The sequence below is a fragment of the Antechinus flavipes genome, chromosome 1, assembly GCF_016432865.1.
Source record: "Antechinus flavipes isolate AdamAnt ecotype Samford, QLD, Australia chromosome 1, AdamAnt_v2, whole genome shotgun sequence".
Classification (NCBI taxonomy): Eukaryota; Metazoa; Chordata; class Mammalia; order Dasyuromorphia; family Dasyuridae; genus Antechinus; species Antechinus flavipes.
The window spans coordinates 487,340,352-487,354,987 of record NC_067398.1 but is presented as its reverse complement, the minus strand read 5'-3'; positions in this window follow the sequence as shown (position 1 = coordinate 487,354,987).

Here is a 14,636-nt window from a genome sequence, read left to right as displayed (position 1 = left end):
AGATTGGTTGCCTTGAACAATATTTTTTCTAAGAAACTTTACCATTTGCCTCAGTTGTTCTAAGCCTCAATGATGACTTTTATCTATAAAAATATCTAGAAAGATGAAATCATAGTAGGTTTTTTTTTTGAATCTACAGTAATTATTATATACTTTATTCTATTTACATACCAAGAGGGACATTCTTTGACCAAGAAAGTAATACTTATTAACTTTATAACCAAATTAAAATGAATTGTATATGCAACAATCTAATTATTCAATTGGCTAAAAGTTTCCAAGATTTTCAAAATGCAAACAATCCAGAGAAAGTAAATGCTGGAAATAGATGTTAATGATGAAGCAAACTTTCCATCATTCCATAAATTCAATGCTAATGTGATATATTTATATTTACACAGATATATGTATCTAAGAGAAACTGTAGCCCTACACATTACTGAGAGGCACTCTGGCATGGTGGGAAACTGCTCCCACTTTGAAATCAGAAAACCCAATGCTAAATCCCAGCTTTTTATTTAGTATCTGTGTGACATTAGGTATCACTGGGTCTATTTCCTTTCTAAACCTCTGAAAATTAGAAATTGTAGTGTTCTGCTTAGCTTTCTGGAAGTCTTTGGACCAGTCTTCATTTCAGCTGAGTAATTACCACAAGGAAAGCCAGGTGATAAAGTTCAAATTCTTTGTTATCTCCTTCACAGACTGTCTCCTTGCCTAAGCCTCCACTAGCTTTCTGAAGGGCCTTCAGACACGATTTGATTTCAGTGGAAAATTGAAGGAGGACAGGCCAGTCACCACGATTGTGGGAGATGGAGTGTATGTATCTCCTTGGCTCCAAGACGTTGAGCTCCAGCCTCTGGTCCTCTGTCTTCTCTGAGTCTGACTCCCAGTCCTCTCTAGGTCTGACTCTGACCACTTAAATACTCTATTACAATTAAATCCATTTGTCATACTGAGTATAAGTCAATCATTATATCACTAGGAAACTATTATTTGTTGGAAGATTAATTCAATCATATTGAATTAGAGAACTATTAATCACCATGCTAAACTAAATAACCATTGTCTTATCAATTCCACTGAGTTAAAATGTTATAAGAATTCTTGTTTTGAGTATACAGTTGGCCCATTACAAGAAATAACTGGCATCAATAAAGTGTTTGAAAGTTCATGATATGCCTTACATACAGGATAGAATCAAAGAATTTTAAGAATTTTAAGGACCTCAGTATCATCTTATCTAATTCATAATCAAAAAGGAATGTCCACTACAACTACTTAGGACATAGTCATCTATCTTCTACCTGAATACCTTAGATTCAGAGCAGGAACAGGATGTCCATTGCATCTACCTTAATGAATTTTTCTGTGGATATGAAAATTAAGGCCTAGAGAAAAAAAAAGTAACTCTTTCAAAGTAAAGCTTCCTTGAATAGGAACTCAAAACCTTTAACTCATAGCCCAACCATTTGAATTCCTACATGGGGTGATGATACTGATAATTCATAAGAACTTATCATAATTATGGCAGTTAGAGGGTTCATGCTTGAATTTAATATGAAGAGATAATGTATAAAAAATAAAATTAAGTAGTGAGAGAAGAATGTCTTGGGAGAAATGGAAAGGCAGTGATGGAATGTCATAGATTAATCTGTCATAAAAGAGACAAAAAAGTAGTAGCAGATGAACTAAATATGAAAAGTAGACAGGGTGATAGGAGAGAAGAGAGGTTATTGAAGGGGGTGGTCTGAAATAAAACATTTTTGAGGAGGACAGGGTAAAAGGAGAGTGAATAGTAGTATTTTTTAAAATAATTTTAAAGTTTCACTGATAAATCCCTTATTTCTCAAATATGGGAAACATTTATAAAGTTATAAGATTTATTTATTATAAATATTGTTATTACAAATTATATATAATTATATTAAACTATTCCTCAACTGATAAATGTTTACAAGATATGAGAAATTTTCAGATGAAGTATCAAGCTATTTATAGATATATGAAAAAATTCCACTAACACATTATTGATTGGAGAAATACCAAGTAAAACAGACCTATTTAATTAACATACCTATTAAATCAGTAAGTTGACCAGAAAAGGGAAATGTCAGATGGTGGAAGAAATGTGAAAAAAAAAAAAAAAAACTAGACATGAATGCATTATCGGTGGTATTGTGAACTGATTAGGACATTCTGTAGAGTGATTTGGAACTATGCCCAAAGAGTGATAAAATCATGCATTCTCTTTGACCTACAATATCACTTCTAAGAATATATCCCCTCAAAAAGATATTTGCATATGTACAAAAATATTTTAACACCTCTTTTCTCAGGGCGGAGAATTTTAAATTGAGGAGGTGCCCATGAATTGAGTTGTGGTTGAATAAATTGTGGTATGTGATTATGATGGAATACTATTGTGCTATAAAAATGATGAACAGGATGCTCTCAGGAAAACCTGGAAAGACTTCCATGAGCTCATATAAAGTCAAATGCACCGTGAATAAAGTCATAGCAATGTTATAAGACTATTAGTTGTGAATTACTTTGCTATTTTCGGTAGTGCAATGGTCCATGACAACTCGAAGGACTTATGGTAAAATATATATATATATACATACATACATAGAGCAAGAACTAATTGTGTCTGAATGTAGACTGAAGCATATTTTTTAAACTTTATTTAAAAAAAAATGGAGGGGGAAGTAATCTTTATTGTCTTTCATAATGTGATTTAAATGGAAATGTTTTGTATAACTTCACATGTGCCTTCTCACTGGGTAAGGAGAAAGAGAATCTATAATTAAAGTTTTTTTAAAAAAATATTTACAAACCAAAAACTTCTTTTTTACTGCATTTGATTTAAGCCCTGAAAAAATCTATGAAATAAACAGTATTGATATATTGATTCCATAGATGATAAAAATAAAGTTCTTTAAAGATATGCAAATGCCTTGCAGCTATGCATATTATAGTATCATATTTCAAGATTTCAACCCAGATTTTTCTTTTTCAAGTCTAATATATCCTGCTTCATAAAGGTTGTAGTATTGAATTTGGAATCAGAAAGGCCTAGGATCAAAACTTATCATAGAGTTTAGTGGTATATGCATTTAATACTTATATTGATAGAAGCATTTTAGAAAACTAAGGAGCTCATTGAGCTATCCCATTTCTTTAAAACTATGTAATATACAGGGAGATATGGAAACATTTTATACATATATGTGGGTATTCTTTGAGGTAAGGAAACATCTTAAATATCTACATATGACATGCAACATAGAGCTTTGATCAAAGCAAACAATAAATGGTTGCTGAATGGAAAAAATGGTTAAGTGCCTTTTGCATTATTGGTGTCAAAAATTAATATAAATGTGCATGTATTATTGTATCCCAAATACTTAAAATTTATTTCCTCATTCACATTCTATACTAAGTACTCATAAAAATATAAGAACCTCAATTATTATTCATCTTACTTTTCCCATTCTTTATTTTAAAAAAATTGAATTATTCTCAAATACTATTATGTTGCTCGGTCATGTCACAGATATGATCACATTCTTGATCTCATAAAATATTCTACTTTCTAATTCATTGCTGTGAAATGCTTTTATTTAACTAATTTCCAATTCATCCAGATTTCTCTTGATAGATATTTAGCAGAGTGGATAGTGTGAAGGATATAGGTTTAGAAACATGGGTTGAAATTCAATTTAAGAACCTCACTAACCATATGACTGGGCAAGGTACAACAGACAGCTATGAGTCCCAGAAAACTGGACATAAAGTCAGGAACACCTGAGTTTAAATCCAACCTCACTAAGCACTTAACCTCTGTCTGCCTCAGTATCCACAACTGTAAAATGGGAATCATAAGAGCACATACCTTTCAGGTTGTTGGGAGGATAAGATTGGATAGTATTTTTGGAAAATATTATATTATACATAATATAATATATATTAGTGATATTGTTACTCAAACTCTCTTGACCTCCAGTCCTTCAATCTGTGAAATGAAAGATTCAGAATTAGTGAATGTTAAGGTACATTTCTCACAGCAAAAACCTATGATGTTATCCATGTACCTCACACATTCTAAAATCATTTTTATACCTGAATGTGGATCACAACATACTATTTTCACCTTCTTATTGCTGTTTACTTCCTTTTTTTGTCACTTATTTTTTTTTATCTGATTTTTCTTGTGCCAGCAAAATTAATGTGGAAATATGTAGTGAAGAATTGCACATGTTTAACATATGTTGGGTTACTTGCTGTCTAGTGGAGGGGGTGGAGGGAGAGAGAAAAATTTGGGACACAAGGTTTTACAAGGATGAATGCTGAAAACGTTGCATCTATTCTGAAAATAAACAAACTTTTTTTAAAAAATAAGTAAGATAAAATTATTTTTATATTTACCACAAATAGTCACTCAATTTCCCCTGATTTCTCAGTTTAACTCCTTTCTGTTGTCCCTAATTTCCTATATTTAAAATCACAACTTTTGTCAGTTCATTTTTTCACTGTCCTGTAGTGTTCTCTTCTTTGGGAGCAGATTTCTTGCAAAGGTTTTCTGGAGGCAGCCTTGGTTTCTGTTCAGAGTAATAGTCACTTCAAATACAGCCAGCTGTTAAAATCCAAACATTTATTTTCTCCTTTCAAGTCTTGCTCTATTTCCTTGGGCCTGGTTAGCTTTCTTAGAGGTCTCTCTTCCTCCTTGGTCCCAAGAGCTCTTGCAGCTTGTCTTTTAGCTCTTCCAGCTTCTGCCTCTAGCTCAACTCCAACTCATGGCTTTTCAATCTCCAACTGATGCTCCCCTCTCAATCTTTTCAACTGACTGACTGACTGAAGCTCTAAAAGCTTCTAATATATGATCTCTTAAAGATGTGAACTCAAAGGTTGACTCCCCCTCTGAAAGAGTGGGATTATGGAAGGTATGAATTCACAAAGTTACCAAGTTATCTGTGTATCTCCCATACTTGTGAACTCCAATGTGTGAGCCAATGTATAAATTTTCAAAGGTATAAAAGCAAGCATTTTTCTACCAATATTAGTGACTTCACACCTTGTAAGGATTTGCTCTAATTGTGAACCAATAAGCATTGTATCAATTCCATTGAGTTTAACACTAGGATTCTAACACTGTCCTCAGGTTTTTATTCCCTTTCCCCATAATTCTGCAGCAACTCATTTCTATCTATATCCCAAACCTAGATTGTTTTTACCATTACCTTGTTTATTTTTGTTCTTGAGCAGCTAAACACCACACCAGATAATGGAAATTATATTACTATGCTCACTGGATCCATTATTTATTTATGTTATTTCATGTCAAATGGATATTTACTCCTGTACTCCAATATGTTTTTTTTTTTCTTTTCAGATTAATTCACTATTTCATTATAGAAGTCTCTCCAAATCTGTTTCAAATGATTATAAAATATCTATGTGAGACTTAAAATTCAAAAAAAATAAATGCATGCTGGGTGCTATAGATTGTTTTAAAAAAATTAAAATTGCCTGTATTGTATTGAATGTTTGTATACTTTATTAACTCTTTCTAACTGTTTAAAAATCTATTTTTAGCATTTGATCTTTTTTTAAAAAAAGGGAAGAACAAAAGTTTTTAAAGTATGCTTCAATCTGAATACAGGGTTCATCAGTTCTCTCTCTCTCTGAATGTAGTTCACGTTTTTAACTATGAAGTTTTTGGAATGTTCTTGGATTATTGTCTTAACAAGGTGGCTACCTCTTTCACACCTTATCATCACTACCATATTGCTATTACTATATGCAAAATTTTCTTAATTCTGCTTCAATATATATCAATTAATTTAAGTATTTACATATTTTGCTGAAATCATCCCATTTGTAATTTGTTAAAGCACAATATTATTCAATCACTATCATATGCAAAAATTTATTTAGCCATTATGTGATTGAACATCTTCACAAACATAAAGAATTTGTAAAAAGAAGTCATTTCCCCTTTGTTTTGTTTGAGATAATGACCTAGTAGCTTTATTGATGAACCAAAGGGTATATTTTAGAAAGATACTAATTATCATTTTAGGAATGGCTCCATTGATTCTTTTTTTTTAATTTTTTTTTTAAATTTTATTTTATTTAATAATAACTTTATATTGACAGAATCCATGCCAGGGTAATTTATTACAACATTATCCCATGCACTCGCTTATGTTTCGATTTTTCCCCTCCCTCCCTCCACCCCCTCCCCAAGATGGCAAGCAGTCCTGTATAAGTTAGATATGTTGCAGTATATCCTAGATACAATACATATTTGCAAAACCGAACAGTTCTCCTGTTGCACAGGGAGAATTGGATTCAGAAGGCAAAAATAACTCGGGAAGAAAATCAAAAATGCAAATAGTTCACATTTGTTTCCCAGTGTTCCTTCTTTGGGTGTAGCTGTTTCTGTCCATCATTTATCCATTGAAACTCAGTTAGGTCTCTTTGTCAAAGAAATCCACTTCCATCAGAATACATCCTCATACAATATCGTCATCGAAGTGTATAATGATTTCCTGGTTCTGCTCATTTCACTTAGCATCAATTCATGTAGGTCTCTCCAAGCCTCTCTGTATTCATCCTGCTGGTCATTCCTTACAGAGTAATAATATTTCATAACATTCATATACCACAATTTACCCAGCCATTCTTCAATTGATTCAATTGATCCATTCATTTTCCAGTTTCTAGCCACTACAAACAGGGCTGCTACAAACATGGCACATACAGTTCCCTTTCCTTTCTTTAGTATCTCTTTGGGGTATAAGCCCAATAGAAACACTGCTGGATCAAAGGGTATGCACATTTTGATAACTTTTTGGGAATAATTCCAGATTGTTCTCCAGAATGGTTGGGTTCGTTCACAACTCCACCAACAATGCATCAATGTCCCAGTTTTCCCGAATCCCCTCCAACATTCATCATTATTTTTTCCTGTCATCTTAGCCAATCTGACAGGTGTGTAGTGGTATCTCAGAGTTGTCTTAATTTGCATTTCTCTGATCAATAGTGATTTGGAACACTCTTTCATATGAGTGGTAATAGTTTCAATTTCATCATCTGAAAATTGTCTGTTCATATCTTTTGACCATTTATCAATTGGAGAATGGCTTGGTTTCTTATAAATTAGGGTCAGTTCTCTATATATTTTGGAAATGAGGCCTTTATCAGAATCTTAAACTGTAAAGATGTTTTCCCAGTTTGTTGCTTCCCTTCTAATCTTGTTTGCATTCGTTCTGTTTGTACAAAGGCTTTTTAATTTGATATAAAAAAAATTTTCTATTTTGTGATCAGTAATGGTCTCTAGTTCATCTTTGGTCACAAATGTCTTTCTCCTCCACAAGTCTGAGAGATAAACTATCCTATGTTCCTCTAATTTATTTATAATCTCATTCTTTATGCCTAGATCATGGACCCATTTTGATCTTATCTTGGTATATGGTGTTAAGTGTGGGTCCTTGCCTAATTTCTGCCATAATAATTTCCAGTTATCCCTGCAGTTTTTATCAAATAATGAATTCTTATCCCAAAAGTTAGAATCTTTAGGTTTGTCAAACACTAGATTGCTATAGTTGACTATTCTGTCTTGTAAACCTAACCTTTTCCACTGATCAACTAATCTATCTCTTAGCCAATACCAAATGGGTTTGGTGACTGGTGCTTTATAATATAATTTTAGATCAGGTACAGCTAGACCACCTTCATTTGATTTTTTTTTTTCATTAATTCCCTTGAGATTCTCGACTTTTTATTGTTCCATATGAATTTTGTTGTTATTTTTTCTAGATCATTAAAATATTTTCTTGGAAGTCTGATTGGTATAGCACTAAATAAACAGATTAGTTTAGGAAGTATTGTCATCTTTATTATGTTCGCTCGGCCGATCCAAGAGCACTTAATTTTTTTCCAATTATTTAAGTCTGACTTTATTTGTGTGGAAATTTTCTGTAATTTTGCTCAAATAATTCCTGACTTTCCTTTGGTAGGTAGATTCCCAAATATTTTATGCTATCAACAGTTATTTTGAATGGAATTTCTCTTTATATCTCTTGCTCTTAGATTTTGTTGGTGATGTATAAAAATGCTGAGGATTTATGGGGATTTATTTTGTATCCTGCTACTTTGCTAAAATTATGAATTATTTCTAATACCTTTTTAGTAGAATCTCTGGGGTTCTCTAGGTATACCATCATATCATCTGCAAAGAGTGATAGTTTGGTTTCCTCATTGCCTACTCTAATTCCTTTAATCTCTTTCTCGACTCTTATTGCAGAGGCTAGTGTTTCTAATACAATATTGAATAGTAATGGTGATAGTGGGCAACCTTGCTTGACTCCAAATCTTACTGGGAAAGGTTCCAGTTTTTCCCCATTGCATATGATGCTTACTGAAGGTTTTAAATATATGCTCCTGACTATTTTAAGGAAAAATCCTTTTATTCCTATGCTTTCAATTGTTTTTATTAGGAATGGATGTTGGATTTTATCAAATGCTTTTTCTGCATCTATTGAGATGATCATATGGCTTTTGTTTGGTTGGTTATTGATATAGTCAATTATGCTAATAGTTTTCCTAATATTGAACCAGCCCTGCATTCCTGGTATAAATCCTACTTGGTCATAGTGCATTATCCTGGGGATGATTTTCTGTAATCTTTTTGCTAATATTTTATTTAAGAATTTAGCATCAATATTCATTAGTGAGATTGGTCTATAATTTTCTTTCTCTGTTTTCAGACTACCTGGTTTAGGTATCAGTACCATGTCTGTGTTGTAAAAGGAGTTTGGTAGGACTCTTTCAATCCCTATTTTATCAAATAGTTTATTTAGCATTGGAATTAATTGATCTTTAAATGTTTGATAGAATTCAGATGTAAATCCATCTGGTCCTGGGGATTTTTTCTTAGGGAGTTGATTGATAGTTTGTTCTATTTCTTTTTCTGAGATAGGAGTGTTTAGGATATTTACTTCTTCCTCTGTTAGTTTAGGCAAGTTATATTTTTGGAGGTATTCTTCTATTTCATTTAATTTGTCGAATTTATTGGCGTAAAGTTGGGCAAAGTAACTCCTAATTATTGCTCTAATTTCCTCTTCGTTAGTGGTGAGTTCTCCCTTTTCATTTTTAAGACTAACAATTTGATTTTCCTCTTTCCTTTTTTTAATCAGATTTACTAAGGGTTTGTCTATTTTGTTGGTTTTTTCATAGAACCAACTCTTAGTTTTATTAATTAATTCAATAGTTTTTTTTTTTTTTTTTACTTTCAATTTTATTGATCTCTCCTTTTATTTTTTAGAATTTCAAGTTTAGTGTTTCACTGGGGGTTTTTAATTTGTTCCTTTTCTAGCATTTTTAGTTGCAAGCCCAATTCATTGACCTTCTTTTTCTCTATTTTATACAAATAGGCCTCTAGAGATATGAGATTTCCCCTTATTACCTCTTTGGCTGCATCCCATACAGTTTGGTATGATGTCTCATTATTATCGTTTTCTTGGGTGAAGTTACTAATTATGTCTATAATTTGCTGTTCGCCCAATCATTCTTTAGTATGAGATTATTTAGTTTCCAATTATTTTTTGGTCTACTTTCCCCTGGCTTTTTGTTGAAAGTAATTTTCAATGCATCGTGGTCTGAAAAGGATGCATTCACTATTTCTGCCTTACTGCATTTGAGTTTGACGTTTTTATGTCCTAATATATGGTCAATTTTTCTATAGGTTCCATGAACTGCTGAAAAGAAGGTGTAGTCCTTTCTGTCCCCATTACATTTTCTCCAGAGATCTATCATATCTAATTTTTCTAGTATTCTATTTACCTCTTTGACTTCTTTCTTATTTATTTTGTGGTTTGATTTATCTAATTCTGAGAGTGCAAGGTTGAGATCTCCCACAATTACAATTTTGCTGTCTATTTCTTCTTGCAGCTCTCTTAATTTCTCTTTTAAGAATTTACATGCTACACCACTTGGTGCATATATGTTTAATATAGATACTGCTTCATTATTCATTCTACCCTTTAGCAAGATATAGTGCCCTTCCTTATCTCTTTTGATTAGATCAATTTTTGCTTTAGCTTGATCTGAGATCAGGATGGCTACCCCTGCTTTTATGGCTTCACCTGAAGCATAGTAGGTTTTGCTCCAACCTTTTACCTTTAACCTGCATGTATCACCCTGCTTCAGGTGTGTTTCCTGTATACAACATATTGTAGGATTCTGGCTTTTAATCCATTCTGCTAACCGCTTCCTCTTTATAGAGGAGTTTACCCCGTTCACATTTATGGTTAAAATGACCAATTCTGTATTACTTGCCATCTTGTTAACCCCGGTTTATGCTTTTCTCCCTTCTTACTCCCTTACCCCCCTTCCCAGTATTAAGCTTGTGAGCTCCCCTTGCTTCTCACAGCCCTCCCTTTTTCAGTATCCCTCCCCCCCCTTTAAGTTCCCCCCCCCAACTTGCCCCTTTCCCTCCCAGTTACCGTATTCCCTTCCACTTAGCTTATTCCTTCCTTTTTCACTTTTCCCTTCTCACTTTTCAATGAGGGGGAGAAGTTTCACCATAGATTGAATATGTCTAAAATTCTTCTCTTAATGCCAATTCTGAAAGCAGTAAAATACTCACTATTTTCATCCCTCTCCATTCTTTCTCTCAGATATACTAGGTTTTCTTTGCCTCTTCATGAAATGTAGTACCCCCACTTTCCCTTTTTTCTAGTACAATGTCCTTTCCACATCTAGTTTCTAGAACAAGGTATACATGTATTCTTTATACATCTTTATAGCCGAAATATAGTTCCCAAGATTAATCTTTACCTTTTTAGATTTCTCTTGAGTTCTGTGCTTGTAGATCAAATTTTTTGTTAAGTTCTGGCTTTTTCATCAGAAATAGATGAAATTCGCTTATTTCGTTGAATGTCCATCTTCTTCCCTGGAAAAAGATGCTCATTCTAGCTGGGTAAGTTATTTTTGGTTGCATACCAAGTTCCTTAGCCCTTCAGAATATCATATTCCAGGCCCTTCGATCCTTTAATGTGGATTCTGCTAGATCCTGGGTGATTCTTATTGTGACTCCTCGATACTTGAATTGGGTTTTTCTAACTGCTTGCAGTATTTTTTCCTTCGTCTGAGGGTTCTGGCATTTGGCCACTATATTCCTTGGTGTTTTGATTTTAGGATCCCTTTCAGTAGGGGATCAATGAATTCTTTCAATGTCTATTTTGCCCTCTGTTTCTATGATTTCAGGGCAGTTCTCTTTGATAATTTCTTGGAAAGTAGTGTCCAGGCTCTTTTTTTCATCATACTTTTCTGGGAGTCCTATGATTCTCAGGTTGTCTCTTCTGGATTTGTTTTCCAGGTCTGTTGTCTTCCCCAGAAGGTATTTCAGATTCTTTTCCATTGTTTGATTTTTTTGGATTTGCTTGACTGATTCTTTTTGTCTCCTCGAGTCATTCAATTCCATTTATTCGACCCTGATTTTCAGCGAAGTATTTTCTTCACTCACTTTTTAAAAATCTTTTTTCTAATTGTCCAATTGAGTTCTTTTGTTCTATGGAATTTTTTTCCATTTAGCCAATTTTGTTTTTTAGAGAGCTATTTTCTGTTTCCAGTTCACTAATCCTATTTTTCAAAGATTTGATTTCTTTATCCACTCTCTCTTTAACTGAGTGGGATGACTTCTCCAGACTCTTTTGCCAAGCCTCCCTCTCCTTTTCCCACTTTTCTTCTAGCTGTCTTGTGAGAGTCTTTTTAATTTCTTCAACGAGATTCATCTGTGCTGAGGAACAGATGATCTCCTCCTTTGGGGATTCACCTGGAGACTGTTTGTTTTTAGTCTCCTCAGGATTTAGAGTCTGCTCTTTATCTGTATAGAAGCTGTCAAGGGTTAAAGTCTTCTTCAGTTTCTTGCTCATTTTGTCTAATAATCAAAGACAAACTTTCTTGACGAGTCTCAAGGATGGTTTCTGTTGGTCACTAATTGTAGTTTTTTTTTTTTTTTTCAGTCGAGCATTAATTCAGAGGCATGAAATTAAATGGATAGTGAGAGAAAAACGCGGAGGTTATACAGCTGTGTGCATCCTCTCCGCCATCTTGGCCGGAAGTCTCCGAGAAAAAATCTGGCTCCATTGATTCTTATATATTATAGTGTTTTTCATAAAACTGGATGCTGCAATTTGTCGAAAGCCTTTTCTGCTTGTATTGATAGTCATATAATTTTAATTGTTTCTGTTTAAAATGATCTGTTAAGCTTCAAGATTTCCAAATATTGCACTATCTCTACATCCCTTGTATAAATTATACTTGCTCATAAGAAATGATCTTTCTGATATATTGCTGAAGTCTATTTGAGGATACATTATTTAATATTTTTGCATCAATATTCATTAAGGAAATTAGCCTATTGTATTTTCTGCTTTTTTTTCTCCTTGGTTTAGTTATCAAAACCCTATTTGCATGATAAAAGAAATTTGGTTGAAATTCTTCTTGCCTATTTTTTTCAATTAGTTTCTACAATATTTGAATTATATAGTATTATCCCTTAAATGATTGGTAACATTCACTTGTAAATCCATCTGGTCCTGAGTGTTTTTTCCCCTATATTCACCAATTACTTAAGGAACAATATTATATAGAAAAATAAGAGAAAAACAAAAGATAGTTTAATATTTAATATGCAACAATGCCTAGGACAATTAACAAAAAAGAACATAATTAAGCACCATAATGATAATCCTGAAAATTAAAAGAGAGCTTAATGAAATTGGAAAAAAAAACCTAGGAAATAAAAATAAGATTTTGTATTATAAAAAAAAAGGAACAAATATTAATTTTATTTTTTTAGGAACAAGTAAATTAAATTACAGTATCATAATTAAAAAGAATAAATGCCCTATGAGTATCAATGAAACTAAAGCAATTAGTAGCTATTTTGTCCAATTATATACTAGGAAAATTGACAATCTAAATGAAATAGATGAATATAGAAAATATACAAATTACCCAGATTAGCAGAAAAGGAAATAGAATACTTAAATTATTCTATCTCGAAAAACTAAATTAAAAATGACATAAATGTGAATTTAATTCCTATCACTTAATTTTTGTAATTTCCTTTTTATGAAAGTATCAATTGTTTCTATATTTTGTAGTTTGACCCATTCATTCTTTAGAAAGATATCATTAAGCTTCCAATTAAATTTAATCTATGTATCCATGGCTGTTTATTTAAAATGATATTATGGAATTATGATCTGGAAAAAGTGAATTTTATACTTCTGTTTTTCTGCACTTTGTTGTGAGGTTTTATTTCCTAATAAATGGTAACTTTTTGTGACAATGACACATATAGTTATGAGATAAATGAAATCTTTTCTCTTTACATTGAATTATTTCTAAAATTCTATCATGTCTAAGTTTGGAAAAAATTCTAATATAACTTCTTTCTTATTTATTTTATGGATAGATTTAACTAGTTCTGATGGAAAATGTGAAGTCCCTACCAGTGCAATTTTGCCATCTATTTCTTTCCATAATTCATTTAACATTTAAGAATTTGAATTAAACAATAGCAAGATGATTCAGGTTGGTTCCAATGTTCTTGTACTGGAGAGAGCCTTCTGCACCCATCTACACTGTGAGGACTCATAACACAGTATTTTCACTTTTTTCTTGTTTTTTATTTGCATTTTGTTTCCTTTCTCATTTTTTTTCCTTTTAGATCTAATTTTTCTTATGAAGCATGATAATTGTGGAAATTTGTATAGAAGAATCATACACAATGAACATATATTGCTTACATGCCATCTAGGGGATGAGTGAAGGAAAGGAAGGGAAAATTTTTGGAACACAGGCTTTTGCAAGGATAAATGTTGCAAATTGCATTTTTTTTAAATAAAAAGCTTTAAAAATTAAAGAATTTGAATATAACAGAGAAAGAACAATCTTCCTAATAAATATTAATGCAAATTTTTAAAATAAAATATTAACAGAAAGGTTACACTACTGAATACTAAGATAATACATTTTTTTCAAGAGGGATTTATGTCTAAAATGCATGATTGATTCAATATCAGGAAAAACATTGGCATAATTGCCCGTAACGGTAGCAAAGTTAACAGAAATCATAAAATTATCTCAATAGCTGCAGGAAAAATTTTTTTTTACAAAATATATCATCCATTTCAAATAAAAACACTAAAAACCATGGGAATAAATTGTGTTTTCTGTACAATGATAAGCATCATCTTTATAAAACTATCAGTAAGCATTATATTTAATGGTGAGAAGCTTAGATGCATTCCCAGTTTGATCAGGGATAAAATAAGTATTACTATTATCACTACTATTATTCAGTATTATACTAAAAATGTTAGTTATAGCAATAGGAGAAGAAAAAGGAATTGAAAGAATTTGAGTAGAAATTAGAAAATAAAACTATTACTCTTTGGCAATATGATATTATACTTAGAAAATCAACTAAAAAAACTACTTAAAACAATTAACAACTTCAGCAAAGATACAGGAGATAAAATAAACCCACATAAATCAACAAGTCCTGAACAAAGAGATAGAAAGAAAAATTCCATTTAAAATAAAGTGTAGACAAT